Below are 13530 nucleotides of genomic sequence, written 5' to 3'. Positions count from 1 at the left end.
AACAGTTTTAGATGGGGATGACATTTCTCATTCAATTTATCTATTTCCGATGATGTGAGATTATTGAAACTGGTGTAAAATGGAAAGTTTCTATGTTGTGAAAAAAATTGAGGACTGAAAATTTTGTTAAGTGAACAAGTACAAGACTTGACCTATTTTGAACTATGTGTTACCTTATCTAAATTTGGGAGAGGAATAGCACAAGGTTACCTTATTTTTTCTCTCTCATTTTGATGATGTACTTATTGTATCAATCAATAAAGAATAAAGTAATTCAAATAATTGAAGGTTTACTGTTAAGTAGGCCCACACGGGGAAATTGAACCGTTGATACCACTTCGTGTTCTACTTGCCTTTTTAATTTTGTTCCTACCAAAACAGAAACAGATTCTGGAAGGCCGGGGAATAGATAGACGTGGGAATATTTTTCAACAATTGGGCTACGCGCGCAGCAGTTTTGGTCAATTCTCCATTCTCTATCAAATTGAGTTTATCCAATTATGATGTTACCATGAAAATGAATGGATAGATTATTGTCATTTTCATATGATTTCATCTTTCATTTATAAGGTACTAGCCGTCAGGCTCGCTTCGCTCGCCATATCCGTCTAACCAGGGGGCTCCGCCCCCTGGACCCCGACTGGATCGTCCAAGAATAAGATCAGCAGGCTCGCTTCGCTCGCCTGCATTTTTCATTTCAGCATTTTTATCATATGTTAGGACGATCCAGTCGGGGGTCCAGACTAAACGTCTGGCTAAACGGATATGGCGAGCGAAGCGAGCCTGACGGCTGGTAATATAATATTCCCAGGAATAGCTCTGATTGAAGTAGCAGTGCCCAATCAATTTTTCCGCGATAAATGCATTTCAATCTTCAACTTGGTGCCAACCTAACAAAGTCAACTCAACTTAAAGCCAACCTGACAAAATTATTAATTTAGTTACCAGTTAACAACTGTTTGTTTCGAAGAGGTTTCTTACTCTCTCTAGATCAGAGTTCTATATTAACATATGGTATGGACATTTCTCAATATTATAATTAAGAGAATGAGAAAAATATACATGCTAAAAGACGAACTTAAAACCCTTAAAAACCACCCTTAGAGTTGAAATATTGCCAAAATATTTCTTAGTGCGCCTCTAAAGGGCCAACTGAACATACCTACCAAGTTTGAACGTTTTTGGTCCGGTAGATTTTTAGTTGAGTGAGTGAGTCAGTCAGTGAGTGAGTGAGTGAGTGCCATTTCGCTTTTATATATCATATATATATATATATATGATCTTCGAATAGGTTGTCAGTTGTAACTTGTGAAAGAGTGTTACATTGTTTTTGATTGAACATAGAACATGGTTGCTGGTTTTGTCCAGAATATTTTCCAAAGCATGATATTACGTGTCATCACGAGAGTCATGATTTGACTCAGATTCTCTAATTTTCATAACCCATCAAATAAAACCGATTCAACATGGAGCAAGTTTGAAACTTCGACCATGTTTACTTCTGATCAATGTACCGATCTAGGTTTATTTCCTATGATTTGAAATCTATGTTCCTATAGTTCTATCAAATTGAGCTTCCTGTTTCGAGATTGATTTGGATATAATGTTTATCGTAACATGTTTGCACATGGAAGCAATATTATTAATATTGAACATGTTTCATTAAATCAGTATTGATCCTTTGAATAAATTGATATTAACTGAAATGTCATGCAGAACAGATTGAGTTTTGAGGTGTTCAGTGTGTGGGAGGCCATTTTGTACATTATGCCAGGCAGTGACTTGCTATGCCGCCTGAACAGTATGCAATGAGCGAGGCAAAACGAGACAGGGCACGGGTATCAAATTAAACTTCATTAATCTTCATTTATCTCTGTTGTTGGCTTGCTCTAATCCTGGTACATCCGTCTCTTGTTACGCTGCTATTGTAATACAGTAGTTCACACTGCTGCTGGCTGTCTGTCTCTATCCTGGCTGTCGAATCTTGCTCTGCTTTTTAATTGATGACTTTCTTCGTGATTGTCGCCATGTTTCTGCAGTCAATGCCCTGAAAGGTTGAGTTCAAATAGATGAATTGAAATTGATCTGATTTAAATTATTCCATTCGACTTTCCACCAACCCTTGTAGAGTTTCTATGCTGTTTAATGATGGAAACATGAGTTATAGAAAGTGTAAGCTACGATTTAGTGGAATGAGCCTTAAACTTTTATCAAATAATTTGAAGCACATATATAAATCAGTTGTTGGAGAATGACTCCTGAATTTTCAATTTGAGTGACCAAGTCTTACTGAAGAATAAAATGATAAATGGGAATAGAATAATATATGTGTTAAGAATAAATATGTATAATAATAATATAATTGTGTTAAGAATATATGTTAATCTTGACATATGAAATATTTATCATTAGATGCTTTAATTCTCAAATTATGCTGAAGCGTGGAAGAGGTGGAACATTTTCAGGTAACCTCATTTCGAATTACCAACTCATCAGTGACACAATTCTTGTAATAAAATTGAGTATTGTATACATCGAAATAATGTACGGTCGTTATTTATGTTTGTTGGAAAAGTCTGCTACACGAACTCTGATGGTGAAAGTGTACTTTCATTTCATATCATTTTACTTCTCAAAAGTGTACATTTTTCGATATGCTTATTACAAGATTATGGAATACTACATGCATTACGCACAAATCACTTTTCTCTAATGTTCACAATGAAATTGAGAATGTGAATAACATGTATTCATGTGGATTCCTACACATCCAACTGATTACAATCAATCAAGTGAGCTCCTTGAATGGATTGAATTAGCCCATTCATGTACGTGTGAAATATTGGAATTTTTAGAAGGGATTACAGATTAGGTGTTTCGTTTTTCGAAGATTACCCATTACAACAGTTGAACTCCTTAATCAATAGGGTGGGTTTATCTGAGCGCAGCCAGCCGACCGCAGAAAGTTTTCTGTGGGGCCGGTCAATGGCGAGAGAGGAGTGAGGAATGCTGAGGCCCACTAAGCCAGGTCGTTGCGTTGCATGCACTGCTCCCAGCTCACGAATTGCGATTAGCGGCCAAATGCTAACTGAGCGGCGGCGTTGCCCAACGTCGACTAATTCCGGTCAGAAATAATGGCAAAGTTTGTCGGACGTGTGCTGATTTGCAGCGATGAGCGGCACACAGAAATCCTACAACACACTCGCTGCTCGTTTCCCTGTTCGATGAAACTCGCGTGGAAGAGCATCGACTGCTAAACAGCCAAGTTTTGCCTGGCAAAACACTGCACTTGCTCTGCCCTTTCAAACTTGTCTTATTAATCATCACTGATCCAAACCTCGAATCAAATCCGTTTTCAACACTTTTCACCCTTGGCAAAAACTTTTCCTTCTACCAACCAGGTGCTTCAGTCTAGCTCAATCCCCTGTGCAGCTACTGTACTTTCGAATTCATGCAGATAATCCTCTGCGGTTCCAAACATTTTACATTAACAGAATGTGTTCCAAACACATTAGTCTACATCAACTGGGAAATGATGTTTTACTCTATGCAAGAAATCCCTACCTAGTAATGAAGGGGGAAAAAGTAACAATGAAACTTCTAAACAATAATTAAATATAACAATGATGTATGTATCATCAGACTACTCTAGAACATGGTACTCCATAGTGGAGTAGGTCAATTCACTAAACATGTAGAGGACACACTAAAATAAATTTTTATTGTAACTAACTATTGTATGTAATTGTACACAATCTAATATTTTGGGGGAAATAAACAATTTATTCATTCATTTATTTATCATGCACTTAAATACAGATAAGAGGGGGTTTCAGCCTTGGCATAGACTGATTTACTAACCAAATTATTTTCTATTATAGTGGAGGGTTTTTTTTCTATTGGTCAATACTATAGCCATCTAATCTAATTACTAATGAGCTGATTTTTTCTATCATAAAATACTACTTGGAAAATTGGACAGTGAATATGTCATGAAGAACTCTTACTGCTATTGTTTAATTAAAATGTACACTTATTGACTGCACTATAGGAGCTGGATTCACTCGATCACTGCTCTGCTCTTTCACTGGACACTACTTGAACAAGCTCTACACTAGTTCAAACGGTTTCCTCCTTTTGAGCCTCCGCACCAACCCTCCATTGTCAAGCAGCTGTCATCGCCTTGACGTTGTCATGTTCTTGCAGTCGCCCCTCGTGCCTCTTCGCATGCCTCTGGATCTCGGTAGACACCGGGTTGACGTGCAGGTCTCTATGAAGATCGCTGCTCCTGACATACCAAGGAGCATCCACAATGTTCCTTAGCACTTTGTTTTGAAAACGTTGTATGACATAGATGTTGCTGTTTTTGGTACACCCCCGAAGTTGTATACCATACGTCCATACTGGCTTCAATATCTGTTCGTACAGAAGTACTTTGTTTCGGATTGAAAGGATGGACTTTCTTCCGATCAGCCAATACAGCTTCTTATATTAGATTCCAAGATCTTCTCTTTTCCTCTTGACATGGGCCTTCCAGCGAAGAAAGGCCAAGGTCATACCTAGATACTTGGCATCATTAGCATATGGTACAACTTGGTTGTTGATAGTTATTGGTATAGGCAGGTCCTTCTTATTGGTGAAATTGATGTGAATCGACTTTGCTTCATTCAATTTCATTCTCCACTTTCTAGTCCAATCTTGAATTTTGTTGATGGATCTCTGTAGTTTCTCTGTTGCAATATTAATATTACTGTCTACTGATAATATGGCTGTATCGTCTACAAATGTTGCTGTACTATTCTCATCAAGGCTGGGAATATCGCTGGTGTAGAGCAGGTAAAGAACTGGTGCCAGGACACTGCCTTGTGGAACTCCTGCATCAATTTCCTTCAAATCAGAATATGAACTTTCATGCTTGACCCTAAAGTATCTCTCAGTCAGATAGGATTGTAATATATCTGTATATTGGTTTGATAGCACTTTTTTGAGCTTGAAATCAAGACCTTCATGCCATACTTTACCAAAAGCTTGCCCTATATCAAGGAAAGCTGCTGAAAACCCTTTTTTTTCTTCTAAGCACTTCTCTATCACATTTATAATTCTATGCACTTGATCTAGTGTTGAGTTCCACTCTGAAGCCGAATTGGTGATTTGGAATTATGTGCTGTCTCTCAATTATTGGTTTCAGCCTACTCAGTAAAATCCTTCAAACAACTTGGATAGGACCAGTAACAATGATATTGGCCTATATGATGATACTTCATGTGGCTCTTCACCTGGCTTTAGTAGCATTATAACCTCTGCTACTTTCCATATTACTGGTACGAACTTTAGTCTGAAAGTAGCATTAATGGAGGGGTGAAAGCTGAATTTTCACAACTTCAATGAAGTATGTCCATGAGTTTAGGGGTCTCCTGTTCAAAACTGAATAACCAATACATTCCTCTATACACTGTTGCGATTGAGAGTTCCCAATTTCATAGAATGAATTGAATAATGGAAATGTAAAAGAATACTATAATATGAATTTATTATTGATTGTTAAGCTCTGAATTGATTGAAATAATTTTCTTGTTGTAACAATTATTTTCTGTTTATCTTCAATAATTATCATGCAATTTACTGATAATATTTGATGATTGAAGAGTCCACACTACTCGTGCGTGATAACGGTAAAATGGCGAAGAGGGAGGTTTATTTTTATAGCCATTGCGTTGGTCACTTATTTCATGATTGCTTGACTTAATATGATCATTGAAAATTCATTTTACTCTTATTTATAAGTAACTTCGAGTATTCATCATTCAATTTGAAACTCACTTTTTCATTAAAATTATGATATTATTACTCCATGGAACTCTATGATCAATATGCATGAATATTTTCATGGAAAACATTCATGAGATTCTTGATGTTGCATTTTTGTGGATTTCTATTGCGGTTCACATTCGGAATTCCAGAGTGAAATGAATGAATGACAGCTTGGAAGCATTCTATGGATATGGAGCGAACGGGTGCGTGCGTGAGCTTGTTGAACGCTGTGGAACAAATGAATATTTGAATAATTACACACCGAACTTCAGAACACCTCGGTACCTAAATTTCTCTCGCTTAGCGTCACCCTGCAAGCAGCTGTTCAGGTGATTTGCAGCGAGGGGTGGGTGCTGCTAGCAGGGACTTTGTGCGAGGGAGGTGGAAGAATTCCAGACGCGACATCTTTCCGCGCAACTTTCTCAGCACTTAGTTGTTGGACTGAGAACGAGCAGCTTTCCACCTTGCTAACTCTGTCCTTGTCACGCACACACAACTCTCCTTTGAGACACCGTAGCACTGTTTTCCTCTAATAGCATCAACTAATTACTAAATCCCACATATAATTGCTCTCCAAAGATTCCGCCTCATCCGTTCCACAGCGCTTGTTTTATTACTTCAATTTTATTACGCTAGACAAATTCAGCATGCAAACTCCGCTGCGCGCGCCTTTCTCTTCATAATTCTAAACTCTTCTGCTCAATATAGAGGAGAGAATTCTAGGCAGAAAGTTGCAAAGTGCCATGCCACCCACCTCCCTAAATGTATTCACAATTTTCGAACCTCTATAAAGCGGCGACGCTCTGTTTGTTTTCTGTCGCGCAAAACTTTTAATTCTTCCCCTAGGCAATGTCAAAATATGTAGAGCGCAAGTTCCGAGAAGGCGAATTGAAAATGTAATTGCCGCTCGAAAAGCGTTACAACTTCATTGCTGTGTTCAGATATTTATCACCTAGCTAAGTTCCAGCCAGCTCAGCTCACCAGCGAGTTCGTGAATGTATTACATGTTCTTGAGTCGCATCTTGAATCAAATGTGAACAGATCATTTCTTTGATCAACATTGTCTTTCCACCACTCATTATATAACACAATCTATTGTATGACTTATTGAAAACGAACTTCAAAATACATTTTGGGATTATTTCAATGCTGAAATTGAGGATCTAGAATCTCTGGTATTTAGTAAACCACAACTTTTTGAATTTGAATTAATGAAGTTTATCTATTTGAGACCACATACTTTTCTGCGGTACACATGTATGGTACTCGAAGACAACTTAGAGAACTCCTTTAGGAGCCCCGTCTCAGGACTACTGCAGCTGCAGATCATGCTTTTATCAGGGGGCCCCGTTTATTCAATCAACTTCCTCTATCAATAGTCTCTGCACCAAGCTCTTCTATATTCAAAAATGGGGTCCGTTGTTTCTTTGAAATGAGGCAAAATTGGAGATTGATGTATGAGGCCTTTATGTTTACTCATGTCTCTCTCTTTTTCATCCTAAATGTTTCATTACGGTAGAATTGAGGATTAAGTGTATGAGAGTCTTTTCTTTGTTGCTTTTTATTCTTTCTATGCATTCTGTTAGTTTTCCTCACTGTGTCCATTATCATTATTTTGTTCATATATACCAGTTTCATTTAATTTCCAGTGACTATGAAAAAATTCTTTAATATAATAATGAAAACTATTTTATCTATTTTCTTCTATAAGATTAGATTAGATATAAATAGGTATGATTTTTTTATACCAAAATATATTGTAAAATTTAGTTTTGTTGAAAGAATTCTTTGTTGATTAAAATATTATTTTTCTTGTTTCGTTTTGTTAAATATTGGTACAAATGTTTACAATATTCATAACAGATAGTGTAAAAGTATAACACAATTGATTCAGTTTATTTTAGTTCTGTTGAAAGTTTTTCTAGTTTATTTTGTTGTAGTTAGTTTTTGGTTCAGTTGAATGATATTCCGGTTTGTTTGAATGTGTTCTGGTTTATTGTACTGTAGTCCAAGATAAAGTTATTATGTGAAGCGACTCATCCCTCAGCACAAGCATTATGCTCAAAGAGGGATGAACTATTAATATTCAAGGGCACTTTACCTTTCATTGTTATTATCATTCATTATTATATCCTATTTCATTTAATTTTTTTAAATATTGTATTATTCTATTCATTCTATCTACTCATAGGGTTCTGTTTATTTATTATTTTATTATTGAATGTTGAATGATTGTGAAATGCTTTTGTGTTCTTCAATGTGATTTTAATGTAATTCATTTATTTTTATCGGTTGAATAAAGCATTCATTAATTTTTTTTTATTTTTTATGCATTTACTCCTATACTAGCTCTGAACAACAATCAAAGTCGATAATTAATTGATTTCACCAAAATTCGATCAATTTCCAACTTGTTTGAACCGTCCAATAGCACCGTATAGCTCTGGTAGCTCTTAATATTATACGGATTGCATTATAAGATGCAATCTCCAACTAATCTAATATAAAATGAACAATAATATGTGACACTCAATTCATAGAAAAACTCATATTTCGGTTGCTTTGGAATCTACCAGATTCTTGTAACTCTAAAATAGAAGAAAAGTTTAGTTCTCAATAACCTGATTCATATTTTTTAATTTACTATTCACCTATCTTATAAGTGACTAGCAAAAACCCGTGCTTCGCAAGGATCTATTTTAAAACTTGACAAAATGAAAACTTGACGTGATGAAATTTTTAAGAATTGAGAATAGACCTATAACCATCCTTGGTTAATTAAGAATCTATAAGCAAAATATCAAGTAAATTAGTTCAGTAGTTTAAACGTGATGATGCGTCAAACATAATTTTCCTATCACGTACGTGCATAAGCCAGCTCTTTACTTTATATAATTATTATAGATATAGTTAACGACTGCAAGAGATAGGACTGTGGAACAGAATAGTGGTGAAACTATGATAGCACCAGAAGTGTCTCAAACACAATAGTAGGTACTACATGAACTTTTTGAAAGTGATTTGAAAAAATTTAAAACAACAGAACTGAATCCTTATCATTCTACCTTCATTTAGAGAGGCTTTTGTTTGAGCCGAATGGAAATCTATTTATAAAAAAAATGGATATGTGTTTGTATGTTTGTTTGTTCCCTGTAGACTTGAAAACTACTTGAAATAACGGCATGAAACTTTGGGAATATGTTGTGTGAATATTGGGGATGGTTTCTGAACAGAAATTTTAATAGGGGGGCTAGTAATAATTATTTATTAATCCATTTTTACAGACATATGTTTTCGAAATTTTCGGCCGAGCGGCTACTAAAGAAAGAAAAGATGATCATGATTCAAGATCATATTGTGATAATATGATTCAGCAGCTATTTATTAAACTTATTGAAGTGTAGTTGATTGGTACCAGCTGTTGATAATGGTTCCTCAGAAGACCTATACAAATAATTATCACTCCCCTATCATTGAGAAACTGGAAAATGTTGAAAAAATGATTCACCTAATGAAAGAGAGTATATATATATATATATATATATATATTATATATATATATATAATATATATATATATATATATTGTATAGTATTCATATTGCATTCATTAATTACTGAAGAATAAAAGAATAATTTACAATTTTTTGAATTTAGCTTAGCTTATATTCATCCTAAAATGGAAAGAATATTGAATTCTGTGTGATTCATCGTACATCGCATATTTCCTGGATTATATATCGACAATCTACAACTATGAGAACATTGAATATTTTTCTTTGGAACACTGATATAACCTTTTTTTTTAATTGAAAACTTTACTGATAGATATTACTACCAATTGATTGAGAAGAATAATATGTTTTCGGAATAATGAATGCTGCATGACTAATCACATAGGAAGTCCGTATTGAGATGTAAATGAACATGTTGATTGTCAGATGAATTTCATGATTCACCAAATAAAATCAAGTGTAACATGAGATACATTGGCGGTACGAAGTTCGCTGGGTAAGCTAGTTGTAAATTGAGCTTTATTATTAATAGACAACGCTGAAAAAGACAGGCTCAATCACCAGAATACTATAAATCTGTAGAACGTTTACCACGTAAAACACGTGGTAAGCTCGCGCTCTCAATCAACGCAAAATCAATTCGATCAGCTAATTGATGAAATTTTTTAAGCTTTCCAATGATTAAAACATATGTTAGAATATCATGTGTCAATTATCTCAGTTCCATATGGAGTTCACCTTACCATAAGCTTACTTAATAGGATACTTTTTCATCCTTTGAAATCCTTACAGTAGAGGCAAAATATCTCAAAATCCGTTGTTAGTGCGCATCTAGCATGTTTGAAGAATATTTGTGCAAAGTTTTAAGTCTGTAGGCCAATTAGTTTGAGCTGTAGTGTGATTTTACATCAAAATTTTCGAAAAGTGCCCTCTCCTGAACCCCCCTGTGCTCCTGATTGGAATTTTTCTGCATAGATCTGATTTTTTTCGTACCTGAATGAAAAAGTTCCTCATGACTTTGCTGTGCAATGAACGGTTAAAAAGTGAAAATTCTGGGGGCCCAGCTCCCTCTGGGAGGGGGGCAGATTTCTGAAAATCCTTTTGTAGTGGATGTTTTGAGGCTACAATAAACAATTGTGCGAAATTTCAAGTTTTTAGGCTTAGTAGTTTGGGCTGTGGTGTGATTTCAGTTTGTCGGGGCTTAGCCTTTTAGATATAGGTAGAAGAAGAAGAAGAAGAAGAAGAAGAAGAGAAAGAAGAAGAAAAAGAAGAAGAGAAAGAAGGAGAAGAGAAGTAAGAAGAAGCAGAAGAAGAAAAAGAAGAAGAAGAAGGAGATAGATTATTATGTTGCTTTGGCCTGTGATCTGTATAAATGTCCTGTAACAACTAAAGGTGCGTTCACACATGCCGAACCGAACCTCGAACCGCGCAGCAAACCGTGCATTCCTCCGAACATCTTGCCTTTCAACGAACATGAGCATATGTTTCATAATGTTAAAAATCAGCTATTAATCATTCGCCGTGCCGCTTGCCTCTGTTCTAACTGCTCGCCTCACCTCACTCCGAACGCTGAACTTTTCAGTCAATCAGAGCCCTCGACTACAATTCGCCGTGCAGCTCGCTCCACAATATTTTGGCTATCCATCACAAGTGGAAAACATGCGAACATGAATACAGAAATATGGCAATTTTCTATTTGATTGAATTCATGTTTTGAAGAATTCATTGTTACGAATGATAAATTGATAGGAGCTTATAAATATTTTCTAATTCAAATGAAATAACTTCTGAGAAAAATAATGATTGGATAAATACCAATATAAAAGATAGGATAAAATGAATAGTTCTCTTTCAGGGGGGGTTTTGACAACCCACAAAACTCATTTTTCATTTGAAGAAATAATATCAAAAAGGTGCATAGGACCTTACTTTTTTGTTCAGCTTGCCAAAATACACCTGGTATCATTTCAATATTAAAATATTCGACTGACTGTACAGTTAGTCAATCATTCTATCAAGGCTTGAATAATTTTTAAATTTTAATTAAATTAAAATGGTAGAGAATAATAATTATCATGTAGATATCAACACCTTTATTTAAAGACATATTAACTGCATGCGTTTTCATATTGCCGATACAGCATTGATAAAACTGTAGACGTTTATTTAGCAGTCTCAAAAAACTGTTCTAGCTGAAAAATTAATAATACATGCCACGTGTAGGCTTATACATTGCATCAGGAGTACGAAGTTCAAAACTATGGCTTTCCAAACATATGTTTTTGAGATAATTGAATTATTCTTAAAGAAAATTTTCTTTGATGCAGCTGTTTCACATTCACCATTATAAATTATGCAGAGTTTGTGAAAATAAAAATATTTATTGATTACCTAAACAATACTATTATTATATTAATGATAATAATCAATTATTGAAACAATTCTTTTATTATATCAATGATAATAATATTATTAAACATATTTATCAATTATCAGAACAATATTATTGAGGTTGAGTGGAATCAGGTAGAAAGCAATAATAGAACGGATGTTTTTACTTTCCTTGCCCTATTACCATAGGTAAGGAAAGTATTGCTTTCCAAAAAAAATTAAGGTACCCCAATTTCAAGTTTTCTATACGTTTCAAGGTCCCCTGAGTCCAAAAACATGATTTTTGGGTATTGGTCTGTGTGTGTGTATGTGTGTGTGTGTGTGTGTGTGTATGTGTGTGTGTGTGTGTGTATGTGTGTGTGTGTGTGTGTGTTGTGTGTGTGTGTGTGTGTGTATGTGTGTGTGTATGTCTGTGAACACGATAACTCCATTCCTAATTAACCGATTGACTTGAAATTTTAAACTTAAGGTCCTTATACCATGAGGACCCGACAATAAGAAATTCAATAAAATTCAATTCAAGATGGCGGAAAAAATGGCGGATAATTACTAAAAAAACATGTTTTTCACGTTTTTCTCGAAAACGGCTCTAACGATTTTCTTCGAATTTATACCATGGATAGCTATTTATAAGCCCTATCAACTGAAATGAGTCTCATCTTAGAGAAAATTTCAGGAGCTCCGTAATATTATTGAGAAAAATGGCGGATAATGACTAAAAAACCATGTTTTTCACGGTTTTCTCGAAAACGGCTCCAACGATTTTCTTCAAATTTATACCATAGATAGCTATTCATAAGCCCTATCAACTGGCATGAGTCTCATTTCTGTGAAAATTGCAGGAGCTCCGTAATATTCTTGAGAAAAATGACAGTTACTAAAAAACCATGTTTTTCACGATTTTCTCAAAAACGGCTCTAACGATTTTTTTCAAATCCACACCCTGTATAGTTATTTATTAGCTCTATCAACTGACATGAGTCTTTTTCCTGGGGTACTAATGGGGGTCCACCCAATCCTTGAGAAATGGACTTTGTAACCTCCTTCTCGTGCATGAGGTAGGTAGGAACACGGTTTTTACTTTTTCTTCTTCCATATACCGTGGGTAGGTAGAGCAGTTTATAAAAAGAACACAGTCATAGTCAAGATATTTCATCTGTAGAACAGCTGTTTTGACGAATTTCAAAAAAAACATCGAATTTCACAATATTTACATAAAGGAAAAAGTACTCTGAAAACAATTGTATATACACATATACAGTAGTTTGATCGTAGTTGCAAATATGTTGCCGTCAATCGTCATTATGTTTTTCTCCTAAATTATCCTCGTTTGATATTGAGGCTTAGGTTTATTTAGCGAACTATATTGGAAATTTTAAGGTAGGGTTATAAAACGGGCACTTTGTTCCCGTGTTTTTACAAGAGAAATATTTGATCAAAATAAGGGGAAAGGTTTTTAAGCGAAAATAGATGTAAAATGTTAAATAGTTCAATGAGCTAGGAAAGTTGTGTGAGTGTACCACACCAGATTTTTTTGAATTTCTATCATATTATTTTGTTATTTCCAATGATTACAACATATATGTTAGAATGTCACATGTCAATAAATAAATTATCTCATTTCCATATGGCACTCACCTTACCATGTTCATAACCTTACTTAATAGGATCCTTTTTCATCCTTTGAAATCCTTAGAGGCAAAATATCTCAAAATCCGTTCTTAGTGCGCGTCTAGCATGTTTGAAGAATATTTGTGCAAAGTTTCATGTCTGTAGGACAATTAGTTTCAGCTGTAGTGTGATTTTACATCAAA

At 35.0% G+C, this 13530-nt stretch overlaps 1 protein-coding gene across 1 annotated transcript in view; it reads left to right on the top strand.

Moving 5' to 3' along the window:
- Positions 1 to 13530, top strand: part of LOC111055569 — a 548424-nt gene that overhangs the window by 39220 nt on the left and 495674 nt on the right. The gene's annotated exons all lie outside the window — the stretch shown is intronic.

Source organism: Nilaparvata lugens, chromosome 3, assembly GCF_014356525.2.
Source record: "Nilaparvata lugens isolate BPH chromosome 3, ASM1435652v1, whole genome shotgun sequence".
Taxonomy (NCBI): domain Eukaryota; kingdom Metazoa; phylum Arthropoda; class Insecta; order Hemiptera; family Delphacidae; genus Nilaparvata; species Nilaparvata lugens.
Note: the sequence above shows the minus strand (reverse complement) of the source record. Positions and strands in the feature narration are given on the sequence as shown.